Source organism: Panthera leo, chromosome A2 (assembly GCF_018350215.1).
Source record: "Panthera leo isolate Ple1 chromosome A2, P.leo_Ple1_pat1.1, whole genome shotgun sequence".
In the NCBI taxonomy this organism is placed as follows: Eukaryota; Metazoa; Chordata; class Mammalia; order Carnivora; family Felidae; genus Panthera; species Panthera leo.
The window spans coordinates 74,999,585-75,020,060 of NC_056680.1; the positions used below are offsets into that span (position 1 = coordinate 74,999,585).

A 20,476-nucleotide genomic window follows, 5' to 3' on the forward strand; every position below is an offset into this window, starting at 1 on the left:
TCCTCTATTGAGTATAAGTTGCGGGCTTTTCATATATGCCTTTAATTATTTGAGATAATAACCTTTGATTCCTGGTTTTATGAGTGTTTTTATTGTGAAAATGTGTTGAATTTTGTTAAATGCTTTTTCTTCATTAATTGATCATGTGTTTTTTTCCCTTCATTCTGTTAATGTGGTATATTAAATTGATTGGTTTTCATGTGTTGAACCATCTTGACATTCTATGAATAAATCCCACCTGGTCACTATGGAATGCTTTTATTTATTTATTTTTAATTAATTAATTTGTTTATTATTGTATATAATTTATTGTCAAATTGGCTTACATACAATGCCCAGTGCTCATCCCAGTAAGTGCCCTCCTCAATGCCCATCACCCATTTTCCCCTCTCCCCCACCTCCCATCAACCCTCTGTTTTTTCTCTGTATTTAAAAGTGTCTTATGGTTTGCCTCCCTCCCTCTCTGTTTGTAACTATGTGGAATGCTTTTAATGTGCTGTTGAATTCAGTTTTCTAGTATTTTGTTGACTATTTTTGTATCAATATTAATCAAGGTTATTTGCTTCTAGATTTCTTTTCTTGTAATGTCTTTCTCTGGTTTTGGTTTCAGGGTAATGCTGGAGTCCTGAGTTTGAAATTTTTTGGAAGAGTTTGAAGAGTATTGGTATTTTCTTCTTTAAATATTGGTGGAATTCTCTGGAAAAGCCATCTGGCCCTGAGGTTTTATTTCGGGGGAAATTTTTGATTACTGATTCAGTCTCCTTAGTGATTATAGGTCTGTTTGGACTTTTTTTCTTTATGATTCAATCTTGTTAGGTTCTATATTTCTAGTAATTATATATTTCTTTTAGATTATCCAACTTGTAGGTGTATAATTGTTCATAGTGGTCTCTTATATTTCTTTTATAATCCTGGCATCAGGTGTAATATCTCCTCTTTTATTTTTTATTTTATTTATGTGGGTCCTCTTTTTTTCTCAGTCTAGCTAAGAGTTTGCCAATTTTGTTGATTTCCTAAAAATCCAACTCTATGTTTTGTTGATTTTTTTCAGTATTTCTGTTTTCTATTTCATTTATTTCTGCTCTAAAATTTATTATTTTTTTTCCTTCTGCTACTTTGGATTTAGTTTGTTCCTTTTTAGTTCCTTACAGTTGAAAGTTAGGTCATTTATGTGAGATATTTCTTCTTTTTTAATGTAACTGTTTACTGACATAAACTTCCCTCTTAATACTATTTCCCTGCATCCCATCGGTTTTACTATGCTGTTTTTCTATTACTTTCACTTGTCTGAAGATACTATGTTCATTTTTGACTCATTGGTTGTTTAAGAGTATTAATTTCTACGTATTTGTGAATGTTCAATTTTCCTTTTGCTCTTGATTTCTAGTTTCATCTCATTGTGTTTGGAGAAGATCTTTGGCATGACTTAAGTCTTCTTAAATTTGTTAAAACTCGTTTTGTGGCCCAACATGGGGTCTCTTGTGGAGGATGTATCGTGTGCATTTGAGAAGAATGTGTATTCTGCTGTTCTTGGATGGAATGTTTCGTATATGCCTGTTAGATCTAATTGGTCTGTAGTGTTGCTCAAGACTTCTGTTTCCTTATTGATTTTCTGTCTAGTTATTCTAGCCATTATTAAAAGATGGCTGTTGAATTTCCTACTATAATTGTATTGCTGTCTATTTCTCTCTTCTATCCTGTCAACTTTTTTCTATATATTGAGGAGCTCTGATGTTAGGTGCATATATCTATAATTCTTACATTTTTCTGATAAATTGTTCCTTTTATCAGTATAAAATGTCCTTCTTTATCTCTTGTGACAGTTTTTAACTTACCTATTTTATGTTATGATTATGTTCACCCCTGCCCTATTTACTATCGCACATTATGTCTTTTCCCTCTTTTTGCTTTCAGCCTATGTGTGCTCTTAGATTTTAAAGCTAAGTCTCTTGTAGACAGCATATAGATGGATCTTGTGTGTTTTAACCCATTCAATAACTTGATGTCTTTTAATTGGTAGGTTAATCTATTTACATTTAAAGTAATTAGTAATAGGGTAAGACTTACTATGGCCATTTGTTAATGATTTTCCATGTGTCTTGTAGCTATTTTGTCCCTCTTCCTGGCTTGCTACTTTCCTTTTTGTTTCCTTGATTTTCTTTTGTAGTTATATGCTTTGATTCCTTTCTCATTTCTTTCATGTATCTTCTATAGTATTTTATTTGTGGTTACTATGAATATTACAACAAGCATCTTAAAGTTACAGCAATCTACTTTATTATTTTATTTTTCTTTAATTTTAATTCCAGTAGTTAACACACAGTGTTACATTGGTTTCAGGTTTTCAATATAGTGCTTCAACAATTCTATACATTATCAGGACTCATCAAGTTAAATTACTCTTAATCCCCTTTACCTATTTCACTCATTCCCCCCCACCCCCCCGCCCCGTATCAATCTGTTTTGAACTGATAATAATTTAACTTAACTTGTGTAGAAAAACTCTATTGCTTTACATCTCTGTTCACTCAGCTTTATGTTACCAGTGTCTCAAAATTACATTAAAAAAATTTTTTTTATTTTTATTCATTTTTGAAAGAGAGAGAGCACAAGCAGGGGTGGGGCAGAAAGAGAGGGGGACACAGAATCTGAAGCAGGCTCCAGGCTCTGAGCTGTCAGCACAGAGCCCGACACAGGGCTTGAACTCACGAACCGCAAGATCATGACCTGAGCTGAAGTCGGACGCTCAACCGACTGAGCCACCCAGGTGCCCCACAAATTACATATTTTTATACTGTGTACCAATTAACATAGATTTATAGTTGTTTTTAATGCCTTTGTCATTTAAATTCTATGCCAGAATTAAAAGCGATTTATGTGCCAACATTACAGTACTGTTTGTCTTTATATTGATCTTTCCCAGAGAGAGAGCTTTATAATTTTGTTTTCATTTGCTATCCAGTGTCTTTTTGCTTTAACTTGAAGAACTCCTTTTAGCATTTCCTGTAAGGCAGTTCTTGTGGCAGTGGACTTTTTCAGCCCTCATTTGTCTAGGAAAATCTTAATTTCCCTTTCATTTTTGAAAGACAGCTTTGCCAGATACAGTATTGTTTGGCAGTTTTCTTCTCTCATCACATTGAATAGATTATCCCAAGTCCTCTGGCTTGCAAGATTTCTGTCTATTGAGAAATCTGCTGATAATCTCATAGGAGCTCCCTTATATGTAATGAGTCACTTTTCTCTTCCTGCTTTCAAGATTCTCTTTGGGACTTTTAACAATTTGATTATAATGTGTCTTGGCATGAGCCTTTTTGTATTTATCCCAATTGGAGTTCTTTTTATTTCTTGAGCTTGTGTATCCATTACCTTTCTCAAATTTGGGACATTTTTGGCCTTTATTTCTTCAAATAGACCATCCACCCCTTTCCCTGTCTCTTCTGTGGCTCCCATGATGCATATATTACCACTTTTGAGTAGTATACTTTTGAGGGTGTCCCATAAGTCCCTTGGCTCCTATCACTTCTCTTCATTCTTTTTTCTCTTATAATTCTGACTCATAATTTCAAATGACTCGTCTTCATGTTAACTGTTTCTTTTGCTTGATCAAGTCTGTTGTTGAATCCGGCGAGTGAATTTTCCAATTCTCTTTTTGTATACTCCAGCTTCAGAATTTCTCTTTGATCTTGTTTTTAATAGGTTCTATCTCTTTGCTGATACTCTCATTTCGTTCATGCATTATTTTCCTAATTTCATTTAGTTGTCCATCAGTGTTCTCTTTTAGCTCATCAAGCATCTTTTAGGCTGTTTTTAATGGTTCTTTGTCAGGTAATTCATAGATCCCCATTTCTTTAGGGTTGGTTTCTGGAGATTTATTTTGTTCCTTTGATTTTTGCCGTATTTTTCTGTTTCTTTGCATGCTTTGTGATTTTATTGAAATTTGGGCATTTGAAAAAATAGCCATCTCTCCCGGTCTTTATGGACTGGCTTTGTACTGGGAAGATCTTCAAAAATCAAGCTGGCTAGAGATTCTGGAGCATCTCAACTCACTTATGCATATGTGACTTCTCTGAGCTTGTGCATGTGATTTCTGTGTTAAAGAAGCTTGCCTTGTTTCTTTTTCAGGAGCTTATAATATTTCCTTTCCCTGGTGACTGCCCATGGTAATTCAATCTCTCTGGTGTTGCAACAAGCCACCATGCTAGCCTTTGTTCTCAGTGGCCCCTAGGCATCCAAACTATTTTGGTTCCTGTCAGAACTGAGTTAAATGAGACAAAAACTAGTCCTTGGGACAGCCTTTTGAAAGGCCAGAGTGTTTGATAGACGTTCCACTTTTCTTTGTCTCTCCCTAGGGAGAAGCCACAGGTTGGGCATTTTCTACCAATGTTCTGTGCTGCAGAAGGGGAGGGGATATGCCGGGTCAATGCAACAAACTTTCTTACCAGCTTCCATGTGGCTCTTCTTGACTTTGCCCTCCCCAGGGGTGCTGCAAATTCTTAACTGGTTTCTCGAGTTCTCACAAAGGCAGTTTAGTCTGTATATCATTGAGTTGGTGTCTCTGTGGGGAAATAAGAGACTGGGACTTCCTGTTCCACCTTCATGCTGGTGTCACTCCTGGGCATGGGTGTTTTTTTACATGTTCTTCATTCACTGACAGTTTTACTTTCTCTATTTCAAATTCTGTACATAGCTTAGTAAGTAATTTGGAATATACCTGTTTTTTATCTCCAAATTTAACATCCTGTTTACACATATAAAATTGCATTCTCATCTCTTGGTAGCCATACTACTCATTCTCTGTTATTTCAGCGTGCGCTCCATTCCGATGTTCTTCTGGGGTCCCATCTCAATGTCAACCTCATGAGTAGGAGTTGTAAAGGTTCCAGGCTAGCTCTCTCCTTTGTGTTCTGATCCACAGGAAATACTCTTGTATCCTTTGCCACACGTCAGTGGAAGTTTAGCATGTTCCCAACAGAGCCCGGTTTCGCTTTCTCTCTTCTGCCACCCCAGGATAACAGCGACAGCCCCTCTCCATTAGAATCCTGAGGTCTTGGGGCGCCTGGGTGGCTCAGTTGGTTAAGCGTCTGACTTCGGCTCAGGTCACGATCTCGCGGTCCGCGGGTTCGAGCCCCGCATCGGGCTCTGGGCTGATGGCTCAGAGCCTGGAGCCTGCTTCCGATTCTGTGTTTCCCTCTCTCTCTGCCCCTCCCCCGTTCATGCTGTGTCTCTCTCTGTCTGAAAAATAAATAAACGTTAAAAAAAAAAAAAAAAAAAAAAGAATCCTGAGGCCTTTGTCACATATTAGTTTTCTGTGACATCCAGCCCCACACCTCCAAGAAACTTATGTCATACCCTGTAAGTGCTCTTACAGGACTCCTTCCTGAGAGAAGTTAGTACCCTCTAACATACCCCCCCCACCCTTCCACTCGGTGTGTATGTGACAAACACTCATAGTTTGTTCTAAAGAAATCTTTCTCACAAAATCTCTTAGCTTCAACCAGTTTTACTTACCCTATTTCAAATTCTGAATATAGTGTAGTAAGCCTTTTAGAATATAATTTATTACATCTTTAAATTTAACATCCTGTTACACATATAGAATTGCATTTATAGGCACATATAAATTTCCAGTTATGTGTGTGTGTTTGTATGTTTTACAAGAATTGGATCATTCCATGTGTGGTAGGCAGAATAATGGCTCTACAAATAGGGCCACATCCTAATGCTCACAGCTTGTGGATATGTGACCTTATCTGGCAAAAGGGACTTTGCAGATGAGATTAAGGTAAGGATCCCAAGACAGGGAGATTATCCTGTATTATCTGGGTGTGTCCAATGTAATCATGAGTGTCCTCATAAGTGAAAGAGAAATGCAGGAAAGTCTGAGAAGGAGAGTTGATGATAGAAGCAGAGATTGAAATGATCTGATTGTTGGTCAGGGCCATGTTCAAGGAATTTTGGCAGCCTCTAGAAGATCAAAAAGACAAGAAAAAATGAATTATCCCATAGAGCCTCTAGATGGAACATGGCCGTGCCAATATATTGGTTTCAGCCCAGTGAAATCCATGTGGGACTTCTGACCTCCAAATGTGCAATGCAATAAATTGAAGGTGTTTTGAGGCATTAAGTTTTTGGTAATTTGTTACAGCAGCAATAGAAAATTAATAAGGGCTTAATTAAATCATAGATCAAGAACCTGTGGAAGAGCCAAGTATTAGTCACCCCTACCACCCAGGTTCCAAGTGCACCCCCATGTTTCCCAGGCTCCCTTGCAATTAAGTTGGGACTGATCATGGCTAATTGAGTGTTAAGTGGAAGTTACATATTACTTCCAAGCCAGTTGAAAGCTCTCCACTCCCCTTTCTTGGCAACTTTAAAGCCCACATGTTCAAAGGTAAATCTGCAAGTGGTGAGATGTCAATAGAATGTCATTTTACCTTATATTCTTGGTTTATGCCAAGTCTTTATTTGTAATGTAAATAAAAACTATCAATATCAATAATGTCATAAAGATGTTACCTTACTTTTTTTTTCTAAAACACTAATTTGTCTTTTGCAGCTAGATATTCATCCAACTGGGATTTTTTCAGTATATTATGTTAGGTAGTAACCTAATTTTATTCTGTATTCATAATCAGTTGGACCAGACTTTTTATTGAATGGTGTATCCATTTGAACATACTTGTTATATATGGTTTCCATATGTGAGCAGGGCTATTTTGAGTCTACTGCTCACTTCTGTTTTATTTGCTTGATTTATCTGTCCCTGGGCTAATACTAGACAGTCTTAAATACTGTTGCTTTATAACATGTCTCCCTTCCTGTTCTTCAAATTTGTCTTTGAGATTTTTGGTTCTTTGTCAATTTCCATGGAAAACTCTGGTGGGGCTTTGTGCTTATATTTAATTTGTAGATTTATTTGAAGAGAATTTCCGTCTTTGCTGGAGAGTCTTCCAATTTTTGGAGTTGACATTTTTTCCTCTTAATTTATGTTTTCTTTTCCATCCTTCAATAATGTTTTGTAGTTTGTTTTGTAAAAAATCATTTAGATTTCTTTGTGGACACCCATAAATTTTGGTCACTGTTATAAATGGAATATTTTTTTCTACTACCCTAATAGTAGTAGAAAAAAGTCTACTTTATAACTGGAGATATATGAGGATTGTAGATTCTTTTCTTTGTATCTAGTAGCATCACTAACCACATTTACTGATTCTAAGGGTTTATCTATAGATATTCTTGAATTTTCTATGTAGACAATAGTCAAATCTGAAATACAAACAGTTTGGGCTCTTATTTCTCAATTCTAATATCCTATGTTTATTTTTCCTTACTGTTTTAACTAGCGAACTAATGTTAAAAAGCAATATGACATGAAAGGATGCTCAGCATCACTATTATCAGAGAAATACAAATCAACACTGCCATGAAATATCACCTCACACCCATCAGAATGGCTAAAATTAACAACACAGGAAACAACAGATGTTGGTGAGGATGTGGAGAAAGAGGAACCCTTTTGCATTGCTGGTGGGAATGCAAACTGGTGCAGCCACTCTGGAAAACAGTATGGAGGTTCCTCAAAAAATTAAAAATAGAACTACCCTACGACCCAGCAATTGCACTACAAAGTATTTACCCAAAGGATACAAAAATACCGATTCAAAGGGATAGATACATGCACCCTGATGTTTATAACAGCATTATCAACAGTAATCAAATTATGGAAAGAGCCCAAATGTCCGTAGACCGATGAATGGATCAAGAAATTGTGGTATATATATACAATGTGAATCCAGACATGAGGAAATACATTTTAGCAGTTTCCAAACCCTTTTATGATGCTTGTTGATAAAAGTTGCATGGGAGGCAGTAGGAGGGAACTAATATTTGTTGAACCCCTACCATGATTTGGGCAGTAATGCTGACCTCTGAACACCTGATTTCTCATTTAATTCTCCCAGCTCTCTGTGAGGTGAGCAGTGTGATCCTTACTCTGCAGAGGAGGAAACTCCGAATCAGAGAAATGATATTTGCTAAAGGTCACGCCAATGGGACATGGTAGAGTCCAGATTTGACTCCTGGTCTGTTTGATGCTAAGGTTTTTGTATTTTTCCCTTTAGGTCTGAATTACACTTTTCCTTGTTGTTAGTCAGTGGCACAGTTTTTCTCTCAATCACTAAGCTCTATTCGTGATTAAACAATTATATTAAAAACGTAGTGCTTAAGAAAAAAAGAAAAACCTGGCTCTTGGAAGTTGAGGCGAGAGTGACGCCGATGTGGTAGCCACCACCACTTTCGTCATGGGATAAAAGCCGGGACGTACCACCTCACTGGTTAACTATGGAAGACTATACCAAAATAGAAAAAAATGGAGAAGGTACCTGTGGAGTTGTGTGTAAGGGTAGACACAAAACTACAGGTCAAGTGGTAGCCATGAAGAAAATCAGACTAGAAAGTGAAGAGGAAGGGTTTCTAGTACTGCAATTCAGGAAATTTCTCTATTAAAAGAACTTTGTCATCCAAATATAGTCAGTCTTCAAGACGTGCTTATGCAAGGTTCCAGCTTATATCTCATCTTTGAATTCTCTTCCATGGATGTCAAGAAATACTTAGATTCCATCCCTCCTGGTCAATTCATGGAATCTTCACTTGTTAAGAGTTACTTGTACCAAATCCTACAAGGGACTGTGTTTTGCTACTCCAGAAGAGTTCTGCACAGAGACTTAAAATCTCAAAATCTATTGATTGATGACAAAGGAACAATTAAACTGGCTGATTTTGGCCTTGCCAGAGCTTTTGGAATACCTGTTAGAATATACCATATGAGGTAGTGATGCTCTGGTGTAGATCTCCAGAAGTAATGCTGGGGTCAGCTCACTACTCAACTCCAGTTGACATTTGGAGTTTAGGCACCATGTTTACAGAATTAACAACTAAGAAACCACTTTTCCATGGGGATTCAGAAATTGATTAACTCTTCAGAATTTTCAGAGCTTTGGCCACCCCCAATAATGAAGTGTGGCCAGAGGTGGAATCTTTATAGGACTATAAGAATACATTTCCCAAGGGGAAACCAGGAAGTCTGGCATCCCGTGTCAGAAACTTGGATGGAAATGGCTTGGATCTGTTCTCAAAAATGTTGGTCTATGATCCTGCCAAATGAATTTCTGGCACAATGGCACTGAATCATCCATATTTTAATGATTTGGACAATAAGATTAAGAAGATGTAGCTTTCTGAGCATTTCTACGTATCAGAAACAGATAGTTATGTTTTTACTGCTTTGTCTATTTTTATTTTGTGTTTGTCTCTTTCTTTCTTGCAAACTGAAGCTGTACTTCATCTTCTGATTTCAAAGCTGTAACTTAAAAATGTAAATATTGTTCTATATGAATTTAAATATAATAATTCTGTATATGTTTATAGATCTCACTTCAACAACTATTCGTTACCATAATAAAAGTATAAGTGTACTTTCAGCCATAAAAAGGAATGAAATTTTGCCATTTGCAATGATATGGATGGAGCTAGAGAATATTATGCTATGTGAGATAAGTCAGTCAGAGAAAGACAAATTCTATATGACTTCACTCATATGTGGAATTTAAGAGACAAAACAGATGAACATATGGGAGGAGGAAGGAAAAAGAGAGAGATGGAAACCATAAAACAAACTCTTAACTGTAGAGAAAAAGCTGAGGGTTGCTAGAGGGGAGGTGGGAGGGGTGTTGGATATTAAATGGGTATTGGGTATTAAGGAAGACACTTGTGATGAACACTGGGTGTTGTATATAAGTGATGAATCACTAAATCGTACACCTGAAACTAAAAAAAAAAAAAAAGATTGTGAATTCCCTCTTGTTTTTTTTTTTATTTTCCATTTCATTGATTTTTGATCTCATATTTATTATTTTCTATATTCTATTTTCTTCAGATTATTCTTGTTCCTTTTCTAATGTCTTGATCTTGATGTTGAACTAATTAATTTTAAATCATTTCATTTTTTAAATTAATTTTTTAGTTTATTTATTTTTGAGAGAGAAAGAGAGAGAGAGAGTTGGGGAGGGACAGAGAGACAGGGAGGCACAGAATCTGAAGAAGGCTCCAGACTCTGAGCTGTCAGCACAGAGTCTGATGCAGGGCTCAAACTCATGAACTGTAAGATCACGACCTGAGCTGAAGTTGGATGCTTAACCAACTGAACCACCTAGGCACCCTAAAATCACTTGATTATATGTAGGTATATATGTATATACTATGCACCTATACATAGTATATATGTATATATATTTAATTGTGTAAATTTACCTCTAAATCCCAGTTAACTGCATCTGATAATTTTTGATATGTAGCACTTTCACATGTGTTCATTTATGATTTTTCTATTATGATATCCTCTTTACATTTTAAAGGTTTCAAATATGAAAGGTTATAGGCAAATTTCCTTTTAAACAATCTTAAATTTATTTCTAATTTTATTGCAGAGATTATAATTTATACACTATTGATTCTTTTGACCAGATACCAAGAAAGAATACCCAAAGCATTGCAACTTTTCTAAATATGCTATGTACACATTAGAATAATATATTTTATGTATTTCTTGGGAGCAATCTTTATATACACATGTGTGTAAGCAGTTTACACAAATCAAGCAGTTTAGGTCTGTTATTTAAGTGTACTATAACCTTTCTAATTTTTGTTCACTAGTTCTATCATTTTATGATAGGTAATGTGCATGTAAGCACCCCCCACTATAATTGTGGATGTGTATATCTTCCTTGAGCTCTATTTTGCCTTATATATTTTATTTTTATTGTGATAAGATGTATAACATAAAATTTACAATTTTCACAGTATCGAAGAGTATAATTCAGTGGCATTAATTACATTCACAGTGTTATGTAACCATCACGGCTATTTGCAAAACTTTGATTAATCCACACAGAAACTCTAACCATTAAGCAACAACTCCCTATGCCTCCTCCCCCTGGCTCTGATAATCACTAATCTGCTATTTGTCTCTATTAATTTGTCTATTCTAGATACCTACGTGGAATCCTACAGTGTTTGTCCTTTTGTGTCTGGTTTATTATACCTGGCAAAATGTCTTGGGGTGTTTATTTTGTAGCATGTATGAGAACTTCATTCCTTTTTATTTTCAGGTACATTCAAAACCCACTGATTTTAAAGCTTTTGTCAAAACACTCTAATTAGTGATTTTGTTGACTGTGTGTAGTTATTTCATATGTTTTGGGATGTAGTTTGCAGCTTCATTTGGAGTGGGAAGTTCTGTCTCTCAGTCTCTTAGTCTCACATGTTTGGTTGCCTTCACTAGAATCATATGGCTTCCCAGTCCAGAACCAGGTCTTATGTAATATAATGAGAGCTTAATGCGCAAGTTCTGCTGTGGCATAGACAGAATGCAGATCATGATCTGAGCCAGCAGGTGGTTGGTTTCCATTCTTGTTTACGAGGCTGTTTATGTGTCTTCCCATTTCCTTATGCCCGTAGCTTCTTAAAAGCTGTAGCCACATGTTGTGTTGGTCAGCCACAGTTTGTTGATTTTTTCCTTCCCAGTGCCCTTTCATGACCAGGGCAACTCCACCCCAGTCCCTGGCACTGAGTTGTGATTCTAGCTCTCTAATTCCTTGTGCTGGATGGATCTTTTTCTGGTGTGTCACCTTACATAGCTGAAACTCCCAGTTGCTGCTTCCATACCCAGAGCTCAGCAGGCCCGTAGGCTCAGCCCTGCTGACCGCTTGCATTTTTTTCAGTTTCTGTTTCAAAGAGATGTTTATCTTGTTTTCAGTCTCAGCTGTGTCTTTTTTTTTTTTTTTTTTTTAATCCTTCCCTGCCTTGGATCAATAGAATTTCTATGATACTTTTTCCCCTTTATTAGTTTGGAAGCTATTGATTGTATCTCTATTCTTTAATGGCTATAATTAAGTTTTTTAAATACAGAGATATATGACATTCTTACAGTGAAGTTTATGAGACCATATTCATTCTTTTAAAGAACAGTTATGAAATGTCCACATCTTTACCAATACCAAGACCAAAAAAAAAAAAAAAAAAAGAAATATCATCACACCCCAGAATCTTTTTATGGGGCCCTCCTGGATTATTCTCCTTCCCTCCTTTTTTAGCAATTATCAGTGTATAAGAATTTATACTAATTCTTTATTTCCTTATTTTTACTTTTTATCCCCCCTATGTTTATAGCCTTTAACAAAACTAAGTTTTTTTTCTGTTTCTGAAGGTAATATAAGTGAATTACTTGTTTTTCTGTTTGCTCTTTTTTACTCAATATGATGTTTAAGATTTATTCTTATGCATCAGTGTATTTGGTCAGAGTAATATATTACAAAATTATTTGAAATGATTATATTTTTCCCATGTGGTTGTGTTTTTTAAATTGATGAAGAGTTTGGTTCACTTGTTTTGTGTTGGAGAGAGTTAACTTTATTGAGATATAATATACATAAAATTTACAACTTGTGAGTGCAGGCTTGATTACATCAACAAATATATTCATCATCATAACACGGAACATTTCTGTCACCCCAAAAAGTTTCTTTATGCCCTTTGTGATTAATCCTTCTTCCCATTCCCTAGTCCCTGGCGCCCGCTGATTGGCTTTCTGTTACCATAATTTTCGCTTCTAGAATATCATAAAAATGGAATGATGCTGTATGTACTACTTTTTATTTGGCTTCTTTCATCTAGCATAATGCTTTAAACATGAATCCACAGTGTTTTATGTATCCTTAATTTGTCTCTTTTTATTTGTTACGTGGTATTCTATTGTATATAAAGGCCCATTTGGTTATTTGTGTTGTTTCCCCTTTGGATGTTTATTAAAGTTGTTATAAGCATCTGCGTGCAGGTTTCTATGTGAACACAAATTTTCATCTTCTGTGAGTAAATGCCTAGAGTACGTGGCTGGGTTATATAGTGCCTGTCTGTATAACTTTATAAAAAATCACCAAACTTTCAAAATGTACGGTTTATATTCTCATCAGCAATCTGTGAACATTGCAGTTGCTCAGTGGACAAGAATTTATACTAATCTTTTATTTCCTTCACTTGATAGTTGGTTATTTTTGTTGGGGCCAAGATAATACGCATGTAGTGATAGCTCATTGTGGTTTTATTTGCATTTCCCCGGTGACTAATGACTTTGAACTTCTTTTTAGGCGAGCATTAGCCACCCCTGAGTCTTCTTTTCTAAAGTGTCTGCTTAAATCTTTTACTCAAGTCTTAATTGTGTTGTTTGGCTGATTGCTGAGATGTCAGAGTTCTATACATATTCTGGAAATAAATTCCTCATTGAATATAGGTTTTGCAAATAATTTATCCTTGTCTGTGGTTTGCCTTTCATTTTTCTTGACTGTCTTTGGAAGAGCCAAACTTTATGACTTGATAATGTCTAATTTACTTATTTTTTTTTGTTTGTGCACTTTGTACTCCTATATAAGAAATCTTTGCCTACCCCTAGGTCAATAAGATTTTCTCCTGTGTTTTTCTCTAGAACTTTTATAGATCAAGATTCCTCTCCTTGTGGATGCCCAAATATTCCACCACCATTTATTGAAAGAACTATCCTGGGGCACCTGGGTGGCTCAGTCTGTCAAATGTCCGACTTCAGTTCAGGTCATGATCTTGCGGTTCATGGGTTTGAGCCCTGGATCAAGCTCTGTGCAGACAGCTCAGAGTCTGGAGCCTGCTTGGGCTTTTATGCATTTCCCTCGCATTCTGCATTTCCCTCTCTCACTGCCCCTTCCCCGCTCTCGCTCCCCCCCCCCCCAAAAAAAAACAAATGAACATTAAAAAAAAAAAGAAAGAACTATCCTTTCCACATTGAATTGTTTTGACACCTTCGTTGAAAATCAATTGGCTCTACTTATGCGGGTCTATTTTTAGAATCCTTATCCTGCTCCATTGATCTGTATGTCTGTCTTTATACAAATAACACAGTGTCTTGGTTGGTGTAGCTTTATAATTCTCCAGTGAAACCATCTGGATCTGGATATTTCTTTTAAGTTACACACTCAATTTCTTTAATAGTTATAGGACTATTCAAACTCTTTCATAATGGTGAGTTATGGTAATTTGTATTTCCAAGGAATAGGTCCATATCATTTAAATTGTCAAGATTATGAGTGTAGTGTCGTTTGTAGTATTTCCTTATTATCCTTTTGTAGAGATATCCTGATACAGATAATTTGTATCTTTTATCTCTTTTGTTTATCAACTTTGCTGAAGTTTGCCAGTTTTAGTGATATTTTAAAAGAACCATCTCTTATTTTGTTGGTGTTTTCTATTGCTTTTTCTGTTTTCAGTTTTATTGAATTCTGCTGTTACCTTTATTATTTCCTTCCTTCTGCTTGATTCAGTTTTATTTTGCTCTTCTTTTCCTGGTTTCTTGAAGAAGTACCTTAGACTATTGATTTAAAACTTTTCCTCTTTTTTAATATTATTTAATGCTATAAATTTTCTTTTCTGCACTACTTTATTTATGTCCCTCAATTTTTGATGTGCTACATCTCCATTTCATGCAGTTTAATGCACTTTTTAATTTCCCTTGAGACTCCCTCTTTCACCTACGAATTGTCTAGACGTATTGTTTAGTTTTCAAGACTTTCAAGATTTCCTGTTATTGACTTCTACTTTGATGCTAATGTGGTCAGAGAGCACACTCCATATGATGGCAATTCTTTTGAATTTGTTGGGATTTGTTTTACAGTCTGTGGTCTATCTTGATACATGATTCCTGTGCACTTGAAGAGAACTTGCATTCTGGTGTTTTTGAAAGCAAGTCATTTCTAAATGCTGGTTACATACCATTGGTTGATGGTGTTGTTGAGTTATTCCTGATCCTTGCTGATTTTTTTTTTATTTATTCTGTCAAGTTTTGAGAGATTGATGTTGAAGTCTCAAATGATTCTTGTGACTTATCTATCTCTCATTTTGGCTCTACCAGTTCTTGGTGCACACACATTTAGGAATGCTATGTCTTCATGGCATTTGGCCCTTTATCATTTGTAAATGTGTCTCTCCATCTCTGCTAATTGTCTTCTCTTTGAAGTCCACTTAATGCTGTCACTTTTATTTTTCTTCTACTTTTATTCCATTTATATTTGGAGAATATATCTTTTTCATCATTTTACTTTTAACCTTCATATCTTCTAATACTTGAAGTGAGTTTCTTACAGACAGCATACAGTTGGGACAAGTTTTTCAGTCTACTCTGACAATCTCTCTTTCAATTGGCCTATTTAGACTATTTACAGTTAATCTAATTGTTGATATGGTAAGGCTTAAGTCTGTAACTCTGTTTTCCTGTTTTATGCTTGTTTTTGTTTTTTGTTTTGCTGTTTCCTTCTTCCTGACTTCTTGTGGGTGACTCGGACATTTTTAAGAGTTCTGTTTTGATTTATTTATAGTACTTTGGGGCATAGCTCTTTGTATAGCCTTTACAGTGGTTACTCCAGGTATTACTTTATATTTGTGCATAATTTATCACAATCTATTGGTGTCATCATTTTATCACTTTGAGTGAAATATGAAAGTCACTTCTCTTTGTATCCCTTTACTGTCTCCATTTATAATATAGTTGCTTTAAACATTTCCTCTATACACATTTAAAAGCACATTGATGTTATGTTTGATTACACCAACAAAAATCATTTAGAAAACTCAGAGGAAAGAAAGTCTATTGTATTTACCCATTTAAAAAATGTTTGTTTATGTATTTATTCAGTGCATGCACAGGAGGGGCAGAAACAGAGGGAGAGAGACAGAGAATCCCAAGCAGGCTCTGTGCTGAATCCCAAGCCAGCAGGGGCCTTGATTTTACAGAACCATGAGATCGTGACCTGAGCCAAAATCAAGAGTCAGACACTTAACCAACAGAGCCACCCAGATGCCCCATACCCACATTTTTGTTTATTGTATTCTTTCTTCCCTTCTGATGTTCCAAAGTTCTCTCTCTTATCATTTCATTTCTATTTTTTATTTAGCCATTCTTTGAGGATAATTCTGTGGGCAGTTCTCTTAGTTTTCCTTCATATGAGAATGTTTTAATTTCCCCTTCACTCTTGAAGGGGATATTGTCTCTGGATATGCCATTTAAGTTGAGTTGTTTTCTTTTAGCACTTGAAAAGTGTTGTGTCTCTTCCTCCTGGCCTTCTTTGTTTCTGATGAGAAATTTGCCGCCATTTGAATTGTTTTTCCTTTAAAAGTCAGGTGTCACTTCTCTCTCGCTGCTTTCAAGATTTTTTCTTTGTTTTTAGTTTTTATAAGTTTGACTGTGACATATCTTGGTATGGATTTCTTTTGGTTCATTCTCTTTGGCATTCCCTCAGCTCTCAGATGTGTAAGAAGTATGTATTTTGCTTAATTTAGGATGTTTTCAGCCATTATTTCTTGACTTTTTCAGCTCTGCACATTTTTCCTCGTCTTCCAGGACTCTGATTACAGCAATGTAAGATCTTGTCCCACAGTGTTGTAATAATTTATCATTTTTTCTTCAGTCTCTGTTCTCTGTATGTTATTCAGAAGGGATAGTTGTTGATCCCACACACTGAGTTATTGTGGTTTTCAGTTATAAAGTTTCCACCCTTTTATATCTTCTATTTCTTTGCTAAAACTATCTCTTTCATTCCAAATTTCATTCCATTTGAGTTGCGTTCACAATTGATGAGTGTCTAACTCCCCGGTGGGTCTTCTCTGACACTACGTGGTTATGGAATAAGGAGGGGTGCTTTGTTATTATTGGGTGGGGGACAGAATTCCAGCAGTGACTGAGTGTGGCACAAGGTGAGATCAGGAAAGTATACGGTGCTAAGCCACAAAGGGCTCTGTAATTCCTGTGAAAGACTTTTAATACTGAGAAGGTATTCTTAAAATTTTGTTTTCTTTAGTCATTTCTATCTCCTTTCCTAAGTGCTCTTTAAGCCACAAAACCTTTTCCATAGGCTGCTTTTTCCCCCTAATTATTCTTCAGGGAGTTTTCTACCCTGGTCTGATCTTCTCAGGTGAGTAGATTCTTCCTGGATTCTCATTTTCCATTTTGATGCTATCTTAGGCATTCTCTTAGTTCTCCAGCATTGCCTGGACAAGTAGGAGAGAGACCCATACCATTAATGCATCTGTTAGTTCTTGTCCTTTTCCAGCCACCCATTTCCTGTTTGGCAATGTTACCTTGCCAGATCCTAGGCCCAGTGTGCACAGACCTCTTGGCTCGTGTAGAACAACCCTGTCTTTTGAGGAAGGTGGTCCTCACTCTGCCACCACTGATGGCCTGCTTTATGATGTCACTACACATAATACTCAGCCCCCTGCTTAATTTACCAAGAAGTTCTTCAATATATTAGCAAAATAGCCTGATCACCTGGGAAAACCATACCTCAAAGTCATTGCTACATTGTCTGTGGCCTGCTGTTCTTAGTAAATGCCTGTTCCCTGGGGTCTGATTTCAACAAGGCGCTTGCCAGTGAATCAATGAGGGACACTTGAGACACTACCCCGGAGCTGCTGCCCCCATTGCCTGCTACCCAGGAAAGCCTCTGCTGCATCTGACTTCATTACCCAGTCGTCCCTGAATTTCCCCTTCTCCCTGGCCAAGGCAGTTGTTCTGAGTCTCTCTCAGTCTTTCAAACCCTGCCTCCAGCCTTTGTCTTCATAACTGGAGTACATTTTTGGAACCCAAGAGCATTTCTGTTTATTTGTTTCAGTTCCAATCTGGTCTTATTGGCACCATGTACAGTAAATATTCTTGAGGTTTCTAGATCTAGGGTGACTGTTAGCAAATGTCTGTTCCCTGGAGCTGGCATCTCTTATCAACTTATTGTACTAATAATTCAGGTTATTCTTTTGCTCTTTCTTTCTCTCTCTCTCTCTCTCTCTCTCTCTCTCACACACACACACACACACACACACACACACACACACATGCACACACACACTTCTTGGGTACTTTTAGAAGAATGCCATTAGAGAGAAGAGAAGTCATATATATGCTTTGACTGACCATCTTTCCCACTAAATCTTAATCATCATAGGCTAGGTCCTTTCTAGTTTTCTATTCCATTTTGCTTTAACCTCTAGGTTTTTGACATTGCTCAGGCTTTCAAATATCCATCTATCACAATATCATTACCTCCCTTTTCAATTACTTCTCCCTACCCATGTATCTCTTCTCAAACATGACTAGCAGTACATCCACAATTTACTTATAATTTGACCAAGAAGATTTGTTGGTGGGGGGATGGTATTCAACTAGTCTCTCTGCCTGAAGTTTAATATACATGATTCTGTGTTTCTCGAGCTTCCACTTTTTAGGAGTTTCCAAGCATTTTTTCAGCCCTAGAATGGACAGAGAAGCGTGTGGTTAGCTTTTAGAGTGAGAATGGTATCCTTCAGTCAGTCTTCAGATAAGGAACTTGTCTATTATTTTAAAACGGTGAGGAAGTTCTCGCAGGTGGGACAAATTGGTTCTACAGGAATTGCTTTGGTTTCTTTATCACTTCATGTTCTTCTTCATATGAAAAAGTAATTTACTATAATATTAAATTCAAATAATAATTTACTCTTGCTGCATGCAGCATATGTATGTGTAGGTGGGATGTGTTAGTGTGCATCTGGGTGCGTGTTTATATTTCATGTAATATAATGTTTATATGTTGATATATTTTAACACTTTTTTAAAAAAAAAGATTATTCCTGGGTGCTTCAAAGGCTCAGTCCATTGAGCATGTGACTCTTGATTTCAGCTCAGGTCAAGATCCCAGGGTCGTGGGATCGAGTTCCCCATCAGGCTCTGTGCTGAGCATGAGTCCTGCTTAAGATTTTCCCTCTCTCTCTCTCTCTCTCTCTCTCTCTCTCTGCCCCTCTCCCCTGCTTCTGTGTGCTCTCTCTCTCTCTCTCCCTCTCTCTCTCTCTCTAAAATAAAAAATGGTGCAGTGCCTGGGTGACTCAGTTGGTTAAGCATCGGACTCTTGGTTTTTGGCTCAGGTTATGATCTCACGTGAGATTGAGCCCCACATCAGCTGTTTGGAATTCTCTCTCCCTCTCTGCCCTTCCCCTCTGCATGCATGCATTTTTCTCTCTCCTGAAATAAACTTTTAAAAAAAGAGAGAAATTATCCCGCTACCACTACAGTACACATATACAAGTGTGCACTTACGTATGTATACACACATGTACATGACTGATTGAATGTATTGCACACTAGCCTAGTCCTAAGGGTTTCATAGTTAGATACAAGAATGAGGGGATTTCTGTGACCCAGGAGTTACAAATCTATTTTATGTCCTTATATCCTGCAAACCATGAGTGAGCAAAATTTAGCCTTTGTGGCAAGGACAATTGCAGACTAGAGTAAACAAGTCCCTAGATGTGCTGAGCCATCAATTTATCAACTTCACTAGGAGCATTCGATTTACTATCAAAAAAAAAAAAGATGCATTGTGATTTTTCACATCTATGCAATAGTTATTTATCATTTTCCCTGCATATAAAATACAATACTTTCCATTCTCTCAAAGATAGTGATGCAGTGTTCCTTTTTTTTTTCTCTTTTGAAATCACTTTTATTCATGAAGATGTTACATATCACATTTTGACAGGTTAGAGGACAGACAGCTATTTATTGAATTACAAATCAATCCATCTTTGGCTAAGTAGGCTTCCATTCATGTAGATGAGCCTTTATATTTGTTGCTTTTTCTTGTGTGCTTTCTTCCTGTTCTTCCAACTTTAAAGCTACTAATAAACATCAGCAAGGAAAAAGAAAATGTGTTGATACATGGCTAGGCACTATTTTAATGTTTTGGAGGACTTAGAGTTGGACCTTGCCCCCCTCCCGCCCTGCCGTGGAATTTGTGACATACTTGGAGAACACAATCATCGCGGAAGTTGAAGAAAAGGTATTTTGCCCAGCAGATATCTAAGGAGTACTCCTATGAATAAAGGTTTCTCGCCCAGATTTCCATTAGTTATGGGTGTTCTGATGTATGTGCATGCAGCAGGCATAAGCAATTGCTAACACTCAGCACTTGTCGGTAGCGTCTACAAAGAAACTAGCAACAAGACTCCATTAGTTTCTTAGGGCTCCCCTAACCGAGTACCCCCAAAACTGAGTGGCTTAAACAATAGAAATTTCTCATCTCACAGTTCTGGAGGTTAGGAACCTGAAATCAAAGTGTCAGCAGGACCATGCTCTCTCCAAAAGTTTTAGGGAATATCCTTCTTTTCCTTTTCATAGCTTCTGGCAGTGGCCACAGTCCTTGGTGTTCCTTAGCTTGTGACTGTGTCACTCCAGTCTCCGCCTCTGTCGTCACATTGTGCTCTCCTTCTGTATTGTCTTCAGTCATCTTTCTTTTCTCATCAGAGCACTGATCATACTGGATTAAGGGCCCATCTTATTCTGGCAATACCCTATTTCCAAATAAGGTCACACTTGAAGGTG

At 36.8% G+C, this 20,476-nt stretch overlaps 1 long non-coding RNA gene and 1 pseudogene across 1 annotated transcript in view; both read left to right on the plus strand.

Moving 5' to 3' along the window:
* LOC122213456 overlaps positions 1 to 20,476 on the plus strand; it is a 116,183-nt gene that overhangs the window by 16,862 nt on the left and 78,845 nt on the right. The window lies entirely within an intron of this gene.
* Positions 8,341 to 9,232, plus strand: LOC122213455 (annotated as a pseudogene).